Source organism: Schistocerca cancellata, chromosome 8 (assembly GCF_023864275.1).
Source record: "Schistocerca cancellata isolate TAMUIC-IGC-003103 chromosome 8, iqSchCanc2.1, whole genome shotgun sequence".
Lineage (NCBI taxonomy): Eukaryota > Metazoa > Arthropoda > Insecta > Orthoptera > Acrididae > Schistocerca > Schistocerca cancellata.
The window spans coordinates 201,957,106-201,978,955 of NC_064633.1; the positions used below are offsets into that span (position 1 = coordinate 201,957,106).

Genomic DNA, 21,850 nt, shown 5'->3' on the forward strand with positions numbered 1-21,850 from the left:
CAGTTTTAATCTGCCAGGAAGTTTCATTATCAGCGCACACTCCGCTGCAGAGTGAAAATCTCATTCTGGGAACATCCCCCAGGCTGTGGCTAAGCCATGTCTCCGCAATATCCTTTCTTTCAGGAGTGTTACTTCTGCAAGTTTCGCAGGAGAGCTTCTGTAAAGTTTGGAAGGTAGGAGACGAGGTACTGGCAGAAGTAAAGCTGTGAGTACCGGACGTGAGTCGTGCTTCGGTAGCTCAGTTGGTAGAGCACTTGCCCGCGAAAGGCAAAGGTCCCGAGTTCGAGTCTCGGTCGGGAACACAGTTTTAATCTGCCAGGAAGTTTCATATCAGCGCACACTCCGCTGCAGAGTGAAAATCTCATTCTGGAAACATCCCCCAGGCTGTGGCTAAGCCATGTCTCCGCAATATCCTTTCTTTCAGGAGTGTTAGTTCTGCAAGTTTCGCAGGAGAGCTTCTGTAAAGTTTGGAAGGTAGGAGACGAGGTACTGGCAGAAGCAAAGCTGTGAGTACCGGACGTGATACGTGCTTCGGTAGCTCAGTTGGTAGAGCACTTGCCCGCGAAAGGCAAAGGTCCCGAGTTCGAGTCTCGGTCGGGCACACAGTTTTAATCTGCCAGGAAGTTTCATATCAGCGCACACTCCGCTGCAGAGTGAAAATCTCATTCTGGAAACATCCCCCAGGCTGTGGCTAAGCCATGTCTCCGCAATATCCTTTCTTTCAGGAGTGTTAGTTCTGCAAGTTTCGCAGGAGAGCTTCTGTAAAGTTTGGAAGGTAGGAGACGAGGTACTGGCAGAAGTAAAGCTGTGAGTACCGGACGTGAGTCGTGCTTCGGTAGCTCAGTTGGTAGAGCACTTGCCCGCGAAAGGCAAAGGTCCCGAGTTCGAGTCTCGGTCGGGCACACAGTTTTAATCTGCCAGGAAGTTTCATATCAGCGCACACTCCGCTGCAGAGTGAAAATCTCATTCTGGAAACATCCCCCAGGCTGTGGCTAAGCCATGTCTCCGCAATATCCTTTCTTTCAGGAGTGTTAGTTCTGCAAGTTTCGCAGGAGAGCTTCTGTAAAGTTTGGAAGGTAGGAGACGAGGTACTGGCAGAAGTAAAGCTGTGAGTACCGGACGTGAGTCGTGCTTCGGTAGCTCAGTTGGTAGAGCACTTGCCCGCGAAAGGCAAAGGTCCCGAGTTCGAGTCTCGGTCGGGCACACAGTTTTAATCTGCCAGGAAGTTTCATATCAGCGCACACTCCGCTGCAGAGTGAAAATCTCATTCTGGAAACATCCCCCAGGCTGTGGCTAAGCCATGTCTCCGCAATATCCTTTCTTTCAGGAGTGTTAGTTCTGCAAGTTTCGCAGGAGAGCTTCTGTAAAGTTTGGAAGGTAGGAGACGAGGTACTGGCAGAAGTAAAGCTGTGAGTACCGGACGTGAGTCGTGCTTCGGTAGCTCAGTTGGTAGAGCACTTGCCCGCGAAAGGCAAAGGTCCCGAGTTCGAGTCTCGGTCGGGTACACAGTTTTAATCTGCCAGGAAGTTTCATATCAGCGCACACTCCGCTGCAGAGTGAAAATCTCATTCTGGAAACATCCCCCAGGCTGTGGCTAAGCCATGTCTCCGCAATATCCTTTCTTTCAGGAGTGTTACTTCTGCAAGTTTCGCAGGAGAGCTTCTGTAAAGTTTGGAAGGTAGGAGACGAGGTACTGGCAGAAGTAAAGCTGTGAGTACCGGACGTGAGTCGTGCTTCGGTAGCTCAGTTGGTAGAGCACTTGCCCGCGAAAGGCAAAGGTCCCGAGTTCGAGTCTCGGTCGGGCACACAGTTTTAATCTGCCAGGAAGTTTCATATCAGCGCACACTCCGCTGCAGAGTGAAAATCTCATTCTGGAAACATCCCCCAGGCTGTGGCTAAGCCATGTCTCCGCAATATCCTTTCTTTCAGGAGTGTTACTTCTGCAAGTTTCGCAGGAGAGCTTCTGTAAAGTTTGGAAGGTAGGAGACGAGGTACTGGCAGAAGTAAAGCTGTGAGTACCGGACGTGAGTCGTGCTTCGGTAGCTCAGTTGGTAGAGCACTTGCCCGCGAAAGGCAAAGGTCCCGAGTTCGAGTCTCGGTCGGGCACACAGTTTTAATCTGCCAGGAAGTTTCATATCAGCGCACACTCCGCTGCAGAGTGAAAATCTCATTCTGGAAACATCCCCCAGGCTGTGGCTAAGCCATGTCTCCGCAATATCCTTTCTTTCAGGAGTGTTAGTTCTGCAAGTTTCGCAGGAGAGCTTCTGTAAAGTTTGGAAGGTAGGAGACGAGGTACTGGCAGAAGTAAAGCTGTGAGTACCGGACGTGAGTCGTGCTTCGGTAGCTCAGTTGGTAGAGCACTTGCCCGCGAAAGGCAAAGGTCCCGAGTTCGAGTCTCGGTCGGGCACACAGTTTTAATCTGCCAGGAAGTTTCATATCAGCGCACACTCCGCTGCAGAGTGAAAATCTCATTCTGGAAACATCCCCCAGGCTGTGGCTAAGCCATGTCTCCGCAATATCCTTTCTTTCAGGAGTGTTAGTTCTGCAAGTTTCGCAGGAGAGCTTCTGTAAAGTTTGGAAGGTAGGAGACGAGGTACTGGCAGAAGTAAAGCTGTGAGTACCGGACGTGAGTCGTGCTTCGGTAGCTCAGTTGGTAGAGCACTTGCCCGCGAAAGGCAAAGGTCCCGAGTTCGAGTCTCGGTCGGGCACACAGTTTTAATCTGCCAGGAAGTTTCATATCAGCGCACACTCCGCTGCAGAGTGAAAATCTCATTCTGGAAACATCCCCCAGGCTGTGGCTAAGCCATGTCTCCGCAATATCCTTTCTTTCAGGAGTGTTAGTTCTGCAAGTTTCGCAGGAGAGCTTCTGTAAAGTTTGGAAGGTAGGAGACGAGGTACTGGCAGAAGTAAAGCTGTGAGTACCGGACGTGAGTCGTGCTTCGGTAGCTCAGTTGGTAGAGCACTTGCCCGCGAAAGGCAAAGGTCCCGAGTTCGAGTCTCGGTCGGGAACACAGTTTTAATCTGCCAGGAAGTTTCATATCAGCGCACACTCCGCTGCAGAGTGAAAATCTCATTCTGGAAACATCCCCCAGGCTGTGGCTAAGCCATGTCTCCGCAATATCCTTTCTTTCAGGAGTGTTAGTTCTGCAAGTTTCGCAGGAGAGCTTCTGTAAAGTTTGGAAGGTAGGAGACGAGGTACTGGCAGAAGTAAAGCTGTGAGTACCGGACGTGATACGTGCTTCGGTAGCTCAGTTGGTAGAGCACTTGCCCGCGAAAGGCAAAGGTCCCGAGTTCGAGTCTCGGTCGGGCACACAGTTTTAATCTGCCAGGAAGTTTCATATCAGCGCACACTCCGCTGCAGAGTGAAAATCTCATTCTGGGAACATCCCCCAGGCTGTGGCTAAGCCATGTCTCCGCAATATCCTTTCTTTCAGGAGTGTTAGTTCTGCAAGTTTCGCAGGAGAGCTTCTGTAAAGTTTGGAAGGTAGGAGACGAGGTACTGGCAGAAGTAAAGCTGTGAGTACCGGACGTGAGTCGTGCTTCGGTAGCTCAGTTGGTAGAGCACTTGCCCGCGAAAGGCAAAGGTCCCGAGTTCGAGTCTCGGTCGGGCACACAGTTTTAATCTGCCAGGAAGTTTCATTATCAGCGCACACTCCGCTGCAGAGTGAAAATCTCATTCTGGGAACATCCCCCAGGCTGTGGCTAAGCCATGTCTCCGCAATATCCTTTCTTTCAGGAGTGTTACTTCTGCAAGTTTCGCAGGAGAGCTTCTGTAAAGTTTGGAAGGTAGGAGACGAGGTACTGGCAGAAGTAAAGCTGTGAGTACCGGACGTGAGTCGTGCTTCGGTAGCTCAGTTGGTAGAGCACTTGCCCGCGAAAGGCAAAGGTCCCGAGTTCGAGTCTCGGTCGGGCACACAGTTTTAATCTGCCAGGAAGTTTCATTATCAGCGCACACTCCGCTGCAGAGTGAAAATCTCATTCTGGAAACATCCCCCAGGCTGTGGCTAAGCCATGTCTCCGCAATATCCTTTCTTTCAGGAGTGTTAGTTCTGCAAGTTTCGCAGGAGAGCTTCTGTAAAGTTTGGAAGGTAGGAGACGAGGTACTGGCAGAAGCAAAGCTGTGAGTACCGGACGTGATACGTGCTTCGGTAGCTCAGTTGGTAGAGCACTTGCCCGCGAAAGGCAAAGGTCCCGAGTTCGAGTCTCGGTCGGGCACACAGTTTTAATCTGCCAGGAAGTTTCATATCAGCGCACACTCCGCTGCAGAGTGAAAATCTCATTCTGGAAACATCCCCCAGGCTGTGGCTAAGCCATGTCTCCGCAATATCCTTTCTTTCAGGAGTGTTAGTTCTGCAAGTTTCGCAGGAGAGCTTCTGTAAAGTTTGGAAGGTAGGAGACGAGGTACTGGCAGAAGAAAAGCTGTGAGTACCGGACGTGATACGTGCTTCGGTAGCTCAGTTGGTAGAGCACTTGCCCGCGAAAGGCAAAGGTCCCGAGTTCGAGTCTCGGTCGGGCACACAGTTTTAATCTGCCAGGAAGTTTCATATCAGCGCACACTCCGCTGCAGAGTGAAAATCTCATTCTGGAAACATCCCCCAGGCTGTGGCTAAGCCATGTCTCCGCAATATCCTTTCTTTCAGGAGTGTTAGTTCTGCAAGTTTCGCAGGAGAGCTTCTGTAAAGTTTGGAAGGTAGGAGACGAGGTACTGGCAGAAGTAAAGCTGTGAGTACCGGACGTGAGTCGTGCTTCGGTAGCTCAGTTGGTAGAGCACTTGCCCGCGAAAGGCAAAGGTCCCGAGTTCGAGTCTCGGTCGGGCACACAGTTTTAATCTGCCAGGAAGTTTCATATCAGCGCACACTCCGCTGCAGAGTGAAAATCTCATTCTGGAAACATCCCCCAGGCTGTGGCTAAGCCATGTCTCCGCAATATCCTTTCTTTCAGGAGTGTTAGTTCTGCAAGTTTCGCAGGAGAGCTTCTGTAAAGTTTGGAAGGTAGGAGACGAGGTACTGGCAGAAGTAAAGCTGTGAGTACCGGACGTGAGTCGTGCTTCGGTAGCTCAGTTGGTAGAGCACTTGCCCGCGAAAGGCAAAGGTCCCGAGTTCGAGTCTCGGTCGGGCACACAGTTTTAATCTGCCAGGAAGTTTCATATCAGCGCACACTCCGCTGCAGAGTGAAAATCTCATTCTGGAAACATCCCCCAGGCTGTGGCTAAGCCATGTCTCCGCAATATCCTTTCTTTCAGGAGTGTTACTTCTGCAAGTTTCGCAGGAGAGCTTCTGTAAAGTTTGGAAGGTAGGAGACGAGGTACTGGCAGAAGTAAAGCTGTGAGTACCGGACGTGAGTCGTGCTTCGGTAGCTCAGTTGGTAGAGCACTTGCCCGCGAAAGGCAAAGGTCCCGAGTTCGAGTCTCGGTCGGGCACACAGTTTTAATCTGCCAGGAAGTTTCATATCAGCGCACACTCCGCTGCAGAGTGAAAATCTCATTCTGGAAACATCCCCCAGGCTGTGGCTAAGCCATGTCTCCGCAATATCCTTTCTTTCAGGAGTGTTACTTCTGCAAGTTTCGCAGGAGAGCTTCTGTAAAGTTTGGAAGGTAGGAGACGAGGTACTGGCAGAAGTAAAGCTGTGAGTACCGGACGTGAGTCGTGCTTCGGTAGCTCAGTTGGTAGAGCACTTGCCCGCGAAAGGCAAAGGTCCCGAGTTCGAGTCTCGGTCGGGCACACAGTTTTAATCTGCCAGGAAGTTTCATATCAGCGCACACTCCGCTGCAGAGTGAAAATCTCATTCTGGAAACATCCCCCAGGCTGTGGCTAAGCCATGTCTCCGCAATATCCTTTCTTTCAGGAGTGTTAGTTCTGCAAGTTTCGCAGGAGAGCTTCTGTAAAGTTTGGAAGGTAGGAGACGAGGTACTGGCAGAAGTAAAGCTGTGAGTACCGGACGTGAGTCGTGCTTCGGTAGCTCAGTTGGTAGAGCACTTGCCCGCGAAAGGCAAAGGTCCCGAGTTCGAGTCTCGGTCGGGCACACAGTTTTAATCTGCCAGGAAGTTTCATATCAGCGCACACTCCGCTGCAGAGTGAAAATCTCATTCTGGAAACATCCCCCAGGCTGTGGCTAAGCCATGTCTCCGCAATATCCTTTCTTTCAGGAGTGTTAGTTCTGCAAGTTTCGCAGGAGAGCTTCTGTAAAGTTTGGAAGGTAGGAGACGAGGTACTGGCAGAAGTAAAGCTGTGAGTACCGGACGTGAGTCGTGCTTCGGTAGCTCAGTTGGTAGAGCACTTGCCCGCGAAAGGCAAAGGTCCCGAGTTCGAGTCTCGGTCGGGCACACAGTTTTAATCTGCCAGGAAGTTTCATATCAGCGCACACTCCGCTGCAGAGTGAAAATCTCATTCTGGAAACATCCCCCAGGCTGTGGCTAAGCCATGTCTCCGCAATATCCTTTCTTTCAGGAGTGTTAGTTCTGCAAGTTTCGCAGGAGAGCTTCTGTAAAGTTTGGAAGGTAGGAGACGAGGTACTGGCAGAAGTAAAGCTGTGAGTACCGGACGTGAGTCGTGCTTCGGTAGCTCAGTTGGTAGAGCACTTGCCCGCGAAAGGCAAAGGTCCCAAGTTCGAGTCTCGGTCGGGCACACAGTTTTAATCTGCCAGGAAGTTTCATATCAGCGCACACTCCGCTGCAGAGTGAAAATCTCATTCTGGAAACATCCCCCAGGCTGTGGCTAAGCCATGTCTCCGCAATATCCTTTCTTTCAGGAGTGTTACTTCTGCAAGTTTCGCAGGAGAGCTTCTGTAAAGTTTGGAAGGTAGGAGACGAGGTACTGGCAGAAGTAAAGCTGTGAGTACCGGACGTGAGTCGTGCTTCGGTAGCTCAGTTGGTAGAGCACTTGCCCGCGAAAGGCAAAGGTCCCGAGTTCGAGTCTCGGTCGGGCACACAGTTTTAATCTGCCAGGAAGTTTCATATCAGCGCACACTCCGCTGCAGAGTGAAAATCTCATTCTGGAAACATCCCCCAGGCTGTGGCTAAGCCATGTCTCCGCAATATCCTTTCTTTCAGGAGTGTTACTTCTGCAAGTTTCGCAGGAGAGCTTCTGTAAAGTTTGGAAGGTAGGAGACGAGGTACTGGCAGAAGTAAAGCTGTGAGTACCGGACGTGAGTCGTACTTTGGTAGCTCAGTTGGTACAGCACTTGCCCGCGAAAGGTAAAGGTCCCGAGTTCGAGTCTCGGTCGGGCACACAGTTTTAATCTGCCAGGAAGTTTCATATCAGCGCACACTCCGCTGCAGAGTGAAAATCTCATTCTGGAAACATCCCCCAGGCTGTGGCTAAGCCATGTCTCCGCAATATCCTTTCTTTCAGGAGTGTTAGTTCTGCAAGTTTCGCAGGAGAGCTTCTGTAAAGTTTGGAAGGTAGGAGACGAGGTACTGGCAGAAGTAAAGCTGTGAGTACCGGACGTGAGTCGTGCTTCGGTAGCTCAGTTGGTAGAGCACTTGCCCGCGAAAGGCAAAGGTCCCGAGTTCGAGTCTCGGTCGGGCACACAGTTTTAATCTGCCAGGAAGTTTCATATCAGCGCACACTCCGCTGCAGAGTGAAAATCTCATTCTGGAAACATCCCCCAGGCTGTGGCTAAGCCATGTCTCCGCAATATCCTTTCTTTCAGGAGTGTTAGTTCTGCAAGTTTCGCAGGAGAGCTTCTGTAAAGTTTGGAAGGTAGGAGACGAGGTACTGGCAGAAGTAAAGCTGTGAGTACCGGACGTGAGTCGTGCTTCGGTAGCTCAGTTGGTAGAGCACTTGCCCGCGAAAGGCAAAGGTCCCGAGTTCGAGTCTCGGTCGGGCACACAGTTTTAATCTGCCAGGAAGTTTCATATCAGCGCACACTCCGCTGCAGAGTGAAAATCTCATTCTGGAAACATCCCCCAGGCTGTGGCTAAGCCATGTCTCCGCAATATCCTTTCTTTCAGGAGTGTTAGTTCTGCAAGTTTCGCAGGAGAGCTTCTGTAAAGTTTGGAAGGTAGGAGACGAGGTACTGGCAGAAGTAAAGCTGTGAGTACCGGACGTGAGTCGTGCTTCGGTAGCTCAGTTGGTAGAGCACTTGCCCGCGAAAGGCAAAGGTCCCGAGTTCGAGTCTCGGTCGGGCACACAGTTTTAATCTGCCAGGAAGTTTCATATCAGCGCACACTCCGCTGCAGAGTGAAAATCTCATTCTGGAAACATCCCCCAGGCTGTGGCTAAGCCATGTCTCCGCAATATCCTTTCTTTCAGGAGTGTTAGTTCTGCAAGTTTCGCAGGAGAGCTTCTGTAAAGTTTGGAAGGTAGGAGACGAGGTACTGGCAGAAGTAAAGCTGTGAGTACCGGACGTGAGTCGTGCTTCGGTAGCTCAGTTGGTAGAGCACTTGCCCGCGAAAGGCAAAGGTCCCGAGTTCGAGTCTCGGTCGGGCACACAGTTTTAATCTGCCAGGAAGTTTCATATCAGCGCACACTCCGCTGCAGAGTGAAAATCTCATTCTGGAAACATCCCCCAGGCTGTGGCTAAGCCATGTCTCCGCAATATCCTTTCTTTCAGGAGTGTTACTTCTGCAAGTTTCGCAGGAGAGCTTCTGTAAAGTTTGGAAGGTAGGAGACGAGGTACTGGCAGAAGTAAAGCTGTGAGTACCGGACGTGAGTCGTGCTTCGGTAGCTCAGTTGGTAGAGCACTTGCCCGCGAAAGGCAAAGGTCCCGAGTTCGAGTCTCGGTCGGGCACACAGTTTTAATCTGCCAGGAAGTTTCATATCAGCGCACACTCCGCTGCAGAGTGAAAATCTCATTCTGGAAACATCCCCCAGGCTGTGGCTAAGCCATGTCTCCGCAATATCCTTTCTTTCAGGAGTGTTAGTTCTGCAAGTTTCGCAGGAGAGCTTCTGTAAAGTTTGGAAGGTAGGAGACGAGGTACTGGCAGAAGAAAAGCTGTGAGTACCGGACGTGATACGTGCTTCGGTAGCTCAGTTGGTAGAGCACTTGCCCGCGAAAGGCAAAGGTCCCGAGTTCGAGTCTCTGTCGGGCACACAGTTTTAATCTGCCAGGAAGTTTCATATCAGCGCACACTCCGCTGCAGAGTGAAAATCTCATTCTTGAAACATCCCCCAGGCTGTGGCTAAGCCATGTCTCCGCAATATCCTTTCTTTCAGGAGTGTTAGTTCTGCAAGTTTCGCAGGAGAGCTTCTGTAAAGTTTGGAAGGTAGGAGACGAGGTACTGGCAGAAGAAAAGCTGTGAGTACCGGACGTGATACGTGCTTCGGTAGCTCAGTTGGTAGAGCACTTGCCCGCGAAAGGCAAAGGTCCCGAGTTCGAGTCTCTGTCGGGCACACAGTTTTAATCTGCCAGGAAGTTTCATATCAGCGCACACTCCGCTGCAGAGTGAAAATCTCATTCTTGAAACATCCCCCAGGCTGTGGCTAAGCCATGTCTCCGCAATATCCTTTCTTTCAGGAGTGTTAGTTCTGCAAATTTCGCAGGAGAGCTTCTGTAAAGTTTGGAAGGTAGGAGACGAGGTACTGGCAGAAGTAAAGCTGTGAGTACCGGACGTGAGTCGTGCTTCGGTAGCTCAGTTGGTAGAGCACTTGCCCGCGAAAGGCAAAGGTCCCGAGTTCGAGTCTCGGTCGGGCACACAGTTTTAATCTGCCAGGAAGTTTCATATCAGCGCACACTCCGCTGCAGAGTGAAAATCTCATTCTGGAAACATCCCCCAGGCTGTGGCTAAGCCATGTCTCCGCAATATCCTTTCTTTCAGGAGTGTTACTTCTGCAAGTTTCGCAGGAGAGCTTCTGTAAAGTTTGGAAGGTAGGAGACGAGGTACTGGCAGAAGTAAAGCTGTGAGTACCGGACGTGAGTCGTGCTTCGGTAGCTCAGTTGGTAGAGCACTTGCCCGTGAAAGGCAAAGGTCCCGAGTTCGAGTCTCGGTCGGGCACACAGTTTTAATCTGCCAGGAAGTTTCATATCAGCGCACACTCCGCTGCAGAGTGAAAATCTCATTCTGGAAACATCCCCCAGGCTGTGGCTAAGCCATGTCTCCGCAATATCCTTTCTTTCAGGAGTGTTAGTTCTGCAAGTTTCGCAGGAGAGCTTCTGTAAAGTTTGGAAGGTAGGAGACGAGGTACTGGCAGAAGTAAAGCTGTGAGTACCGGACGTGATACGTGCTTCGGTAGCTCAGTTGGTAGAGCACTTGCCCGCGAAAGGCAAAGGTCCCGAGTTCGAGTCTCGGTCGGGCACACAGTTTTAATCTGCCAGGAAGTTTCATACTGTACCAGTGATTGTACTTAGTACCAAGTAGGCCCGATAACAGACATACGTAGAATTAATCAAGAGATACGCTGCTAGGATTGTAACAAGCCAGTGTAATCCACATAAAACAGAACGAAGATTCTCAGGAAACCTAGAAGGGAACCTGTGGAAGAAAGAATACGTTGTTCTTTCGAAACCCTGTTACGTAAATTTAGAAAAAAATGGTTCAAATGCTTCTGAGCACTATACGACTTAACTTCTGAGGTCATCAGAACTTAGAACTAATTAAACCTAACTAACCTAAGGACATCACACACATCCATGCCCGAGGCAGGATTCGAACATGCGACCGTAGCGGTCGCTCGGTTCCAGATTGTAACGCCTAGAACCGCATGGCCACTCCGGCCGGCCGTAAATTTAGACACTTGATATTCGAAGAAGACCGAGTGACCTTTCCGCTACCACCATCGTAGGTTCCTTAAATGATATGAGAGGTACGGGGCCTTCGGAGCCATATGTAGACAGTCATTTTCCCCCAGTTCACTAAATGGGTGGAGCAGGAAATCGCTAACACTCGTAAGAAATACTCTCGACCACATACTATACTGGGTGAATAAAAAATATGCCAGAAAGTTTAGGGATTTATTTTTGACATCAAAACATTACAAAAAGTTCATATGGACATGGATTCGAAAATTGTTCTTTAGGGAAGTATGAGTGATTCCTGGTTGTATTAACTTACATCAAATGCACATTTTCACTCACTTTCTTGTTTGCTGTTGGTCGTGGAATTTGCTTCCTTTTATGTGATTGATATTTATTCTGTTGAAACGGGTCAGTCACAGCCGTTTCATTAATCACGCATTTCGACACATTTTGGGTATTTGTAACTCCGATTTTCTTGTTGCACATAATCGATTCAGCAAACCAGTATTCTCTGGAGAAGGAATAGGAGAACTTGTTCGTTCTTTACTTATACACCTTCTTTCCAGTCCCCGAGTTTCCGATAATAATCCATGAGTGAGTGAATACGTGTGTAGCTGGAATTTGAATGATTATATGGGCGGCCTGGGTAGCTTGTATAGTAGATCTCTTGCCAATCTAATCTTGAGGGAAAGTTTAGCAAATAATGAAGGTTAAGAGTAGTGGCAAAGATATGAGATTAGAACTTTGTCGTGCTGTTAATTGGTCAAGCATAATGGGATTTCTTCTCCTCAGTACTGGTTAGAAAGTAGAGGCGTCTTCCAGTGAGCGCCATGATTCTCATTCTGACTGCGCCTGGATGTGTGGATCGACATGCTCTGAGGAGCTGTCTGGTTAGACGAGGATACGTGTATCTGACTGTGTTAGTTCAGCTGCAGAAATCCTTAATAATTCTATTTCAGATTTGTTTATGCTAGGGAAACTATTCAAAGTCGCTTATTTTAATTACATCTTTTTAAATTTTGTGTGGGAGAGCAGTTTTACAATCGTTGCTTTTTTCGAACTTGAGCAATCCATGTGTCCATATAGTCCGGTGCCTTTAACATTACAAGTTCTTATAATAGTTTCGTTAAATTCGTCTATCATTATTTCGTGTGTCCAGTGGAGAGTTCTGTGTGAAGATCAATACTACTTCAAAGATTGTTCTTGTGCCTAGAAGAATGGTCTTTGTCAGTTGTAACCCCACACAAATTCATGATATGGCAGGTAATAACATACATTACCTTGCTGCATAAAAACTAGTACCGAACGAATACCTGTATGTATTGTGAAGTATTGTCCGATAAATTTTTTTCTGAGATTTCACAAAAGTGTATCTTTGATGTGCTCTGCTTGCCTTACTAGTAGTAGAGAGTAGAATAAATCGTGTCTGACTACTTTTATTGTATGAGTGCATGCGTGACGTACGTGGTTTTACTCACTAAGAGAGAACAATGATGTCTCTGATCCGATGCTGAATCCAACTCCTGTCAACAATGTATCCGCCACAAAATGTTAAGAGACCTCCAATTCAGTAACTAATTATGATCATGTACTCCTTTTTACACCATGAATTTTGTTTAATCAACGTCTTTCAAAGAGTTCTTTGTAGCTGTCCTCTCTCTTTAGTTGAATAAATTGTCGCCATGAGCGATAAAAAGATTTTTGGGGGTAACATAAATGATTTTCTGCGATACAGTTACATGTCACACCCATCTGAATTTACACCCAAGAGAAAAATGGAGATACAGTTTCAGAGCACATTTAAAGAAGGCAATGGGCAAAATGAGACATAAGTAATGGGATAAAATCTTCGATACGTTACCTCCCCTAGTGTGCTCGTTTAGATTTGGATTATCCATTGAGCCAATTCCTAGATTAATTTCTTCCTCGTCTTTATCTTGTGCTTGTGTCCCGCATCTGTGCAGGGTCTGCATGATTATTAAGGATTCGGGATCGTTAATTTATTGGACAGCCGGATATCCTTCCTGTCGCTATTGCGTTACACCCAGGACGAATTGTCTGTAGCCCCAACTATACGTGTAGTGTTATTCATGTGAACGTGTACGAAAGCTATAGTACACTGTTCACAGTTAGCTCTTTCATAAGGTTCACTAATTTGTAGCTCTTCAAGGACTGGATATAAAATGTTTTCCTCTGAAACTTCTACATTAACGTTTGAATAGGCAATCCAAGTCACTGATATGTCAAATTATGACTATTTAAAATATCATTAATTGCTAATTGTGTTTTTTTGTAAGAAATTTCTTCATTGTACTCACTTGAGACAACTTCATAAATACATATTTAAATTCAAATCAGATGGCTAACTCACATCTGTTGCTATGTTCAGTACACAAATTGCAGCAAATAAATGACACATATGTTTTGGCAAATGCCATTCGTTTGCTTTTTATTTAAACAGTCACGCCATCCTATGTCATATGAAGGAATACTATCAGTGCAACATGCTTAAAAAACAAATGTACTGTAAACAGTTCCATTTTATTGGTACCACAGACATGGAATAATAGCAAATGGAAGTAGAAAATGTGCGAGGTGCTGGGGCTAGCAGTGTGTTTAACACTAAATTCTTCTAGAATCTTCATATGGAAATGATGCTCTAAGCCCCCCCTTTTCTAACTCCGACTTTTGCTGTTGCAGATGGATTAAGAAGAAACGTGAACTGACTGTAATTGGCCCTGCAAATGGAGTAGAAAAGAGTTTGGCACCTGCAATAATTTAACTGTATAGAAATTAATTAGATAAAGGAAAGTTTCATTAACATAGTGAGAAATGGAAGCGTTGCTCTGCCGATTAACAGAATGAAAGTTCTGTCCAAAATAACAATTTGATTTATTATGACTAAACTAAAAATAATAAACAGAACACATGAAACATTTACAATACATTAAATTGGATACTCAAATAAATGCTGTGAAGGTGAAGTTGTCCATAAACTAGATTGTGACATTTATGACCAAGTGGTATGTGGAGCCAATTCCTTGCAACTCAAATCTTAAGAGAAACACCCAGCCAACCCAACATTAATTGCTGCTACACTAATGATAACTCAGACAATAAACACCCAAGACAGAAAAAAGTTAGAAAAGACGAACAGGCGCGCTCTGCTGAGCTCTGATTATCACCTAGCAAAATTCCCTGACTTGCCGGTGCTGCGGACATACATTACCAAGCTGTCGTCTTAACTGCAAGGACACGATCTGGCATACCGGAGGCAATGGCTGTTTGCTTAGACGTCCCGTCGTGGTGATGATAATGATGCGAGTATAGCCCGAAACAAATTCTCCTGGTCTGGTTGTTCCAGACTAAAGACTTTCTGGCAACACAAATACGCCTCTGAGGGAGATGTAGAAGGCTCGCTACACAATCACTGACGGTACAGTGAGTGATTTTAACAAGAGAAGTCACACAGTAACTCTGGTACAGTCAACTTTAGCCAAAACTGCTCAAGACGGACAACATAGAATGCTCAATTGCCAACTGTACTCGGAAAGTTACGTTGAAGTCCAAACTTCAGCAACTTCGTCAAACAGTTACAATTAAATGAAAGTATATTAGACAGCCAACGGAAGGCAGGCTGTCCAGAGCAGCGAGAGCTCAGTCTTGTAACCTTCTCCAACCGAAAGGCGAGAGCCGACTCTCTCAAGAGCACCCGTACAAACCGAACACAGAACATTCCCACCCCTACGACAGTGGCCGTGGGTAAAACATGCCAATCAGCAACTCGTAAACCGGCGGAAAATTCCACTCTATTGCCGACGCACTACTATTCCACCAATGGAGATACTAGGCGCCAATTTCTGCGCTTTGCTACGTCACGGAGCTATCCCCTGAACAAGCCAACCACAGTTATGAGTTTGCAGAAAACGAGGGAATTTGCCCGCCAAGACTCCCTGGGAACACAAATCATTCCCACGCCTCGCTGGTAGCCCGCCAGAAAGTGTTTTCACTAAGTTTCTGTGAAGTAACGGAATCTCTAGCCCAGCCACTCCGTCAGGCCCCTGTGGGCGTGTCGCACCCGCTCTTATGACAATGTCGGCGTCTGGAAAGCATCCAATCGACTCCCTAACACCTGTCGGCTTAACACTTTCAGGATCAGCAGAACCCGTCTGTCACCAGACCACCCAGGTGACGAGAGGTGCTGCATGGGAAGTCCGTGTGTGAAAGAATAGAACTTTACACTGCATGCAATTAGAGAGGAAAATCGAATTACTTAGAGTAAGATAGAAATATGAGAGGGGGCTCATGCCACCTCTAAAATGTAAACAAAAGGGTTCCGCATCCCTCAGAGACACTAAATACATGCATGTAATAATTTTGTTGCTACCATATACTCTCTTGTTTAATCCATTTTTTGGCCATTTATTCGAAGGTAATGTAGCAACAAACATTTGTCACTGGATCAGTTCCATTTAATGGAAAGAATAATAATATTTTGTTTTGTTTAACGTTTTCAGTTGAATCCCAGTCTTGTATTATTCTGAAGTGACTATTTTTTTTTGGATGGTAAGTGAATATCAAACCTAATGATAGTGTGTAACTGAAAATGTATTGGTAATTCAGAAATATGTCAACCACTTCTGGTGATCTGATATAATGGCCATTCACAAAATTGCTCACATAATCAATTTGCACTTCATTCCCATACGTTTTGCATTCCACTGTCATATCATTTACATACACATTTATAAATGTTGTAAACAGTTTTAACTGTAATTTGAACTTCATCATTCACTTGGCAATTAAATTTTGCAACTAAATATGGATTCTATGGTACTATGTAATGGTTGTCCAGTGATTTTCCTCAAACATTAACGCCTATACTATTATCATGCCATCTGTACAATGGATATCCATTAAATGATTGCCGTATGATTTCACTGAAATCCTTAGGAAATTCTTTTGTGCATTTACCATCTCTCCTGCAAACAGAAGTTTGATTATGTTCACCACATTGTCTATGTGTCATATGTTTTGCAACATATTCATATAGTTAATGGTGTGTTTGAATTTCTTGAATTTCTGCACTTTATCAGTATCAACAATTTCAAGTATTTTGTCGATTTCACGTAAGTGATTAATCTATTGCATAAATGATTGTCTCAACTTTAACAAAAATACTTATTGTTAACAATTTCTGGGGAATTAGGATTGTAAGTCATTATAACAAATAAAGGTTTCCTGAATTGTTGAGCAATGGACATTGTGTCAAATAATTCTGATACATAACACTTTGAGAATCATTAAATGAAGATTGTAAAATAACTCTCCTTCCAATATTTTAAGCCGGCTGGAGTGGCCGAGTGGTTAAAGGCGCTACAGTCTGGAACCGCGCGACCGCTATGGTCGCAAGTTCGAATCCTGCCTCGGGCATGGATGTGTGTGATGTCCTTAGGTTAGTTAGGTTTAAGTAGTTCTAAGTTCTGATGACCACAGCAGTTAAGTCCCATACTGCTCAGAGCCATTTTGAACCAATATTTTACATTAACATTTTCATTTTGTTCTAAATGACTGTATAAGCTATTATAAATTTCTGCCCATAGAAAAGAATGATTTTGCCTTACAAAATGGAATCCTGTATCTTCAGTATGTAAAAACATCTCAACAGTTTGCTGTAAAAATAATTTATGTGATTGATGTTAGATGCTAAAATCATTTCTGCTTGCAAGATGATAGCATGCAATTGCAATGTAGTAACTTTATGGCTAGGCAATCTCACAGTGGATGCATTTGGTGTATTAAGTAATGAATGAACATGGTTACCCAATATCTCTGATAGGAAATAGTGATGGGTATGCTAAAGGATCCAGTGACAAATCTAAAGCCAAGATATTTTGGGCTGTACAAGTGTTTGGACTGAACAACCGTTTGTAGTCATTGGACATAAATATTGTTCTGTATCTTAAAGTGATACACTCCACATAAAACTGTCTTAAATTTTAGCCTCATAACTAACCATAGCCAATGCTGCATTATAACTACAAATATTATTGAAATCCTTCATTAATTTATCTTTAATTGTACAGTCATTTGAAGTGAGTCATGGATAAAGTGCATTGAAGTATAAATTTTGAGTTAATGGTTTCAAATTTACTTTTTATTGTGATTAAACAATATAAATGCCATTGTTCAACAAAAGCAAACACAGATACAAAATGTTTTGATTACAAAACCTGCACTGTAAATTTATCCAACCATATAATTCTCAAAATTATTTGGAATTACGTTTCATGCACATTTAAATGCATCTTTCAATATAACAATGAATTTATTATTGGTGTCCACGTTCTTCATTTTACTTTATCTGCACAAAAAATTTGGCGCTCTAGCTCTCCAACTTCCAATCCAGCACATTAGTCTCCTTCTTCAAGGCATAACTCAAAACAAATATAGTTTCCATTTAATAAGGAAAGTTGAAGCTATTCAGAATGAAGAAACTGAATATTAGAAACTTACTTTAGATTTTATAGAACCCAGTGCCAATGATCATAAAGTGAGTTCCATTTATTCTTTGACAAAGCTAAGTGAAAAAAAAGATGACAATAAACAACATTAAGTACAGACTGTGTTGCCCCCCTAAATACTTCATTACTATGATGTTTTGTTTTCCACAGACAACTGGACTTCCTAACATCTGCATCCATTGGATGTTATGTAGCGTTCCTGCTCTTAAACAATTTACTCAAATCTTACACTTGCTTGCAGTCCACACCAAATTCGTCTGGGATTTCCCTTAATTGTCCATTGGATGTAATGCAGCGTTCCTGCTCTTAAACAATTTACTCAAATCTTACACTTTCTTGCAGTCCACACCAAATTCGTCTGGGATTTCCCTTAATTGTCCATTGGATGTAATGCAGCGTTCCTGCTCTTAAACAATTTACTCAAATCTTACACTTGCTTGCAGTCCACATCAAATTCGCCTGTGATTTGCCTTAATTGTCTAATATGCTGGAACTTATACTGGGGTTTATCAATATCAATGTTTACTCAAAAGAATGCATCGTTTATTACTCGTTTTTTTAAATACATCACTAATTTTCTTATCATCAGAGTTTCTGTTGTGCCGTTTGCTAGAAGTGGAAGATCTTATTCTAATTTATATGTTCCAGAAGGATGCAGAAATGTAAGTGGCACAATAACATTAGAAATCGGAATTTTCTCTGCAGAATAGGTGAAGAAAGCGATATAGGGAAATCACTGTCTGGAAGCAAGGATCGGATTGATAGGACATGTGTTAGAAGTCATTATAGGGGTGACATAGATTGGATCATTTTCGTCAAATGCTAGTCTGAGATGAAGGGGTTGTCATAAGAAAGGAATTCATGGTGGCCAGCGACAAACCAATCAGGTGCCTGGCGAAAAAATCTTAGAATGCTTAGTTGTTAAAAATATTAACAAACTGATTCGTCGAGTTATCCTCTTTGTAAGAGGCGGAACCTCTCTTGATTGACAATTAGCAACGTTGTGTCTGACTTAAGAATGATTAATATCTGTAAACTATTTGTCAATGTCACTTCGTATTTTGCAGAGATAAAGTATGGTAAATACGTAAAGAGAACTTTGAAACGAGAAAGATATTTTGCGAAATGATTGTGTACTGAAGATTAATCACAAATATCTTTGATGTCAATGTTTAGCTTCTATGAAACGAGAGAGAAACAGTACTGCTTGTATATGGCGTAAAACGGTTTACTGGCGTAGTCGAAAAGTGAACGACTTCTATGGATGGGACACAAAAATACTGTAAGACCACCGGTTTTTTCTCATGTCAGATCATACATCCTGGCAGGGAACACCATTTGTAAGATTTCATTATTCTTTCACGGTAAGCCAATTGTAAACTACTGTGTTAATATTATTAACTTTGCTCATTGTAATATCCTTACAAGGTAAACCAGTTGCAAGGTGACATTAAATTTTATATTGAATGATTTAATTAATTCTGGCAGGGTAAACCAACAGAAAAAGTACAGTCCTGAAAGCATGCAACATTACATCCGAGAACATTAATGTAGCTGAACTGTTTTTTGTAGGAAGGAATCATCTGTGCTCTGCACATGTCAGTGTGTAACGCTACTGCCCGCTCGGGCGTACGTTAGCTCTTTAAAGCCTGTACTGTAATAAGTTCACGGGCTTCACCTTATAAACAAGGATTTTAGTACATAAGTTGACCGCGTGTACCTAATTGGAAGCAATTCTGACTTATATCCAGTCAATAACTACAGTGATGCGTCAAGCAAATGTAAAGTATAATTACTCGTTCGCATGGACAAGAAGTACACACAGTAGATACTACCAATGATTAATAATTCGGTCGCCAGCCTAATTAGGCATTGAGTGAGTTTTTCCTTGTACAAGTGGGTGCATGTACAAGCATAATAACACGTAGTAATGTTGCGTTTTATGGCAAAGTTTGGAACCGGAAAAATCCACTGAACTAAAGTTTTCCCCTTTTGTACTAATTTGGACGAGCTATAAATACACAACACCACACTGCAATGATTACTACGAACTGCATTTTGTATATCGATCAGACTGAAATCGGGCATAGATTACCCTAGAATTAGCAATCTTGAAAGTACACATACAATGTCACTATTAAGGATGGATAAACACTAATACACTTAAGTTTAATATGAAACTTAACTTTGCTGGTCAAATCTGATCAGTACACTTCAAGGTTTGAAAGAATGGACAAGAGAAGGGGGGGGCTGAAACTGTTATGGTCGTTATACTGAAACTATTAAGTACTGAAGGTAAATTAACACTCAGAATTATTAACCTATGGATTACTACTCTTTTGTCCCACTTCTGGATTATTTAACTATCATTCTTTCTGTCTCAAATTAATTAAGTGTCATTGCTAGCTCAATTCAAAAAATTATCTTCCAATTTAATCAAACTGTTGTTCTTTACTAACATTTGTATTAACACACAGAACTTTAAACTTCTTTATAGCATAGATTTGTCTGCTGATAATTCTCATTAACACTAACTTTAAACTTTCAGTTCGGGATACTCGGGTTGCACAATATGTGGTAAGGACCCTGTCTAGGTCAGTGATAAGGATGATTAATTGTTAGGGCAATTCTGGTAAGAGTCACATTATTATTGAACAGTTAGAAACATTTTCGACACTGGTCCACACAGATACAATTCTAAAGATGAATTAAATGTTTGACCTGTGCAAGTCGGTGCGGCGGATGGCGGGCAGCGAGATAGCGAGATGCACAGCACACATACAAGCACGGCTAAGGCTCTCACTGCATCGGCACTTTCCTTCTTCTTAGCGTCGTAATCTTTCCAGTTTTGTGCCTAAGAATATAGCCATGCCATGTAGTCGTCGGGATCGGCACATCCGAGGCTCAATGGAATCCACTTTTCCTGGATAGCCTCCTCGATACGGTACGTGTTCCTCTGACCGATGCCCAACTCCGACTGTTATACTGAGCCCGTTGTGCCGAACCGCGCCAGTGTGCGTTTTCCCGCGCTCGCCTGCCTCCACCTTTTCCCGCTCCCCTACAGGTAGGGTATTCACCACAGGTTTTCTACTACACATATATTAATACCTTTCCTACGTATGGACCAAGTGTATAAATACAATTTTCACATCTTACATTAGTTTTAACATTAAATACACTTCCCTTTGATTACCACATTACTTGAAATCTAACATAAATAATAATATTCACTTCGAAAGTTGCTCACAGTTTCTTTAACATGACACGAAAAGAAAAAGAAATTCAAAACATTGCTTACATTAATTTATCAACATTCAGAAAGAAAAAAAATTTATAATATGTACAGTTGTTGTTGTTACAAGTGCTGTTTATATAACATACAAACCTATATAAATATATTAAGAAACAAAAAAAAGAAACACGATGCACCACTGTCTGTAAGCGATCTTTTCCTGAATTGTCACTTTGGCAGGAGAGACCAATTAGTTCTCTACATTCCTCCAACAATCATTTCTGTTCCTGACTTTCGTGGCCCATTCTCCTTTTCTCAGGCCCATCGCCAAGGTATCCCTGTTGATATCATCCTTCCACTTTGTCTGTAGCCCTCCTCAGCCCTTTCTGCTTTCCATGGCTCCTGAGAATGCTGTTCATGATAGTCTCTCCTCTCCCATCCTAATTAGGTGTCCTACCATGTCAATCTTCTTTTCTCGTCCTTTGGGCAATATCAGCTTGTGATTGGGCCTATAGGTTTACCAGTTCCTAATTTTTAATACCCTCCATTCCTGTAGCTGTGTGTCCTTTTCGGGGTCAAATATTTTGCTTAATATCTTTCTCTAGAAGACCGACAGTATTTATTCGTCTTTTTTCCTTAATGTAAAAGTTTCACAGCCATCTAGAACGTCCGGCAGGCCTACACATGGTGTAATCTGAGTTTAAAACTTCTCGAAACTGTTCTACTGCACAGCACATCCCATAATCTAAAATATGCTCTGTTTTCCGCTACTACGATCTTTGCCTTATCTCAATTTCCATTACATTCTGCTCGCTAAAAATGCTTCCCTGCCGCCGTCGGATTACCAGCTGATAGCAGCAAGTCGTATACTCTTAACTCACTTATTTGTTACATAGTTTAATTCTTAATTTCTTTGCGTGTTTTTGGGTACTTGCATTGTTTAATTCATAAATTTCGTGCATATTATAGTATTTGAGAGTTGTAGCATCGCGCTTTAGTACCTGAATAGTGTAAATTCGCGTAGTCTCCTTCTGCCGCCGAGCAGTGTGTCAGCAGTGCGCAAGTAGCAGCATTGCTGCATTTACTAGGTAATCTTGTATTTTAATAACCGTTTAACTTTTGTGTCAAATTGTTTGTGCTCTCTGCAGATTAGTTCAGACGTTCTTTGCACAACAGTGTTTAGCATGGATAGGGACTGCGACTGCTGTGTTCGGATGCGGGCTGCGTTGGCATCCCTTCGCTCCCAGCTTCAGGCAGTGTTGGCTTCGGTCACACAGCTTGAGGCTGTTGTCAATGGGCATCACTGTGGCGGTCTGGATGGGGGTTTGTTGGGGACGGCTAGCTTGTCCCACACATCCCCCAATCGGACTACAGCTGTGGCTGCCCAGGATACTGCCCACATTGAGGTTGACCCCTCACC

General features: G+C 44.3%; 3 non-coding genes across 3 annotated transcripts; all 3 read left to right on the forward strand.

Annotated features, from left to right (window-relative positions):
• Positions 1-227: 227 nt before the first annotated feature.
• Positions 228-302, forward strand: Trnas-cga (transfer RNA serine (anticodon CGA)). The gene has a single exon. It is a non-coding gene; the product is annotated as a tRNA-Ser (tRNA).
• A 2,634-nt stretch (positions 303-2,936) lies between these two features.
• Positions 2,937-3,011, forward strand: Trnas-cga (transfer RNA serine (anticodon CGA)). Its single transcript has one exon. It is a non-coding gene; the product is annotated as a tRNA-Ser (tRNA).
• Positions 3,012-9,860: 6,849 nt separating this feature from the next.
• Trnas-uga (transfer RNA serine (anticodon UGA)) lies at positions 9,861-9,935 on the forward strand. The gene has a single exon. It is a non-coding gene; the product is annotated as a tRNA-Ser (tRNA).
• Positions 9,936-21,850: the final 11,915 nt, after the last annotated feature.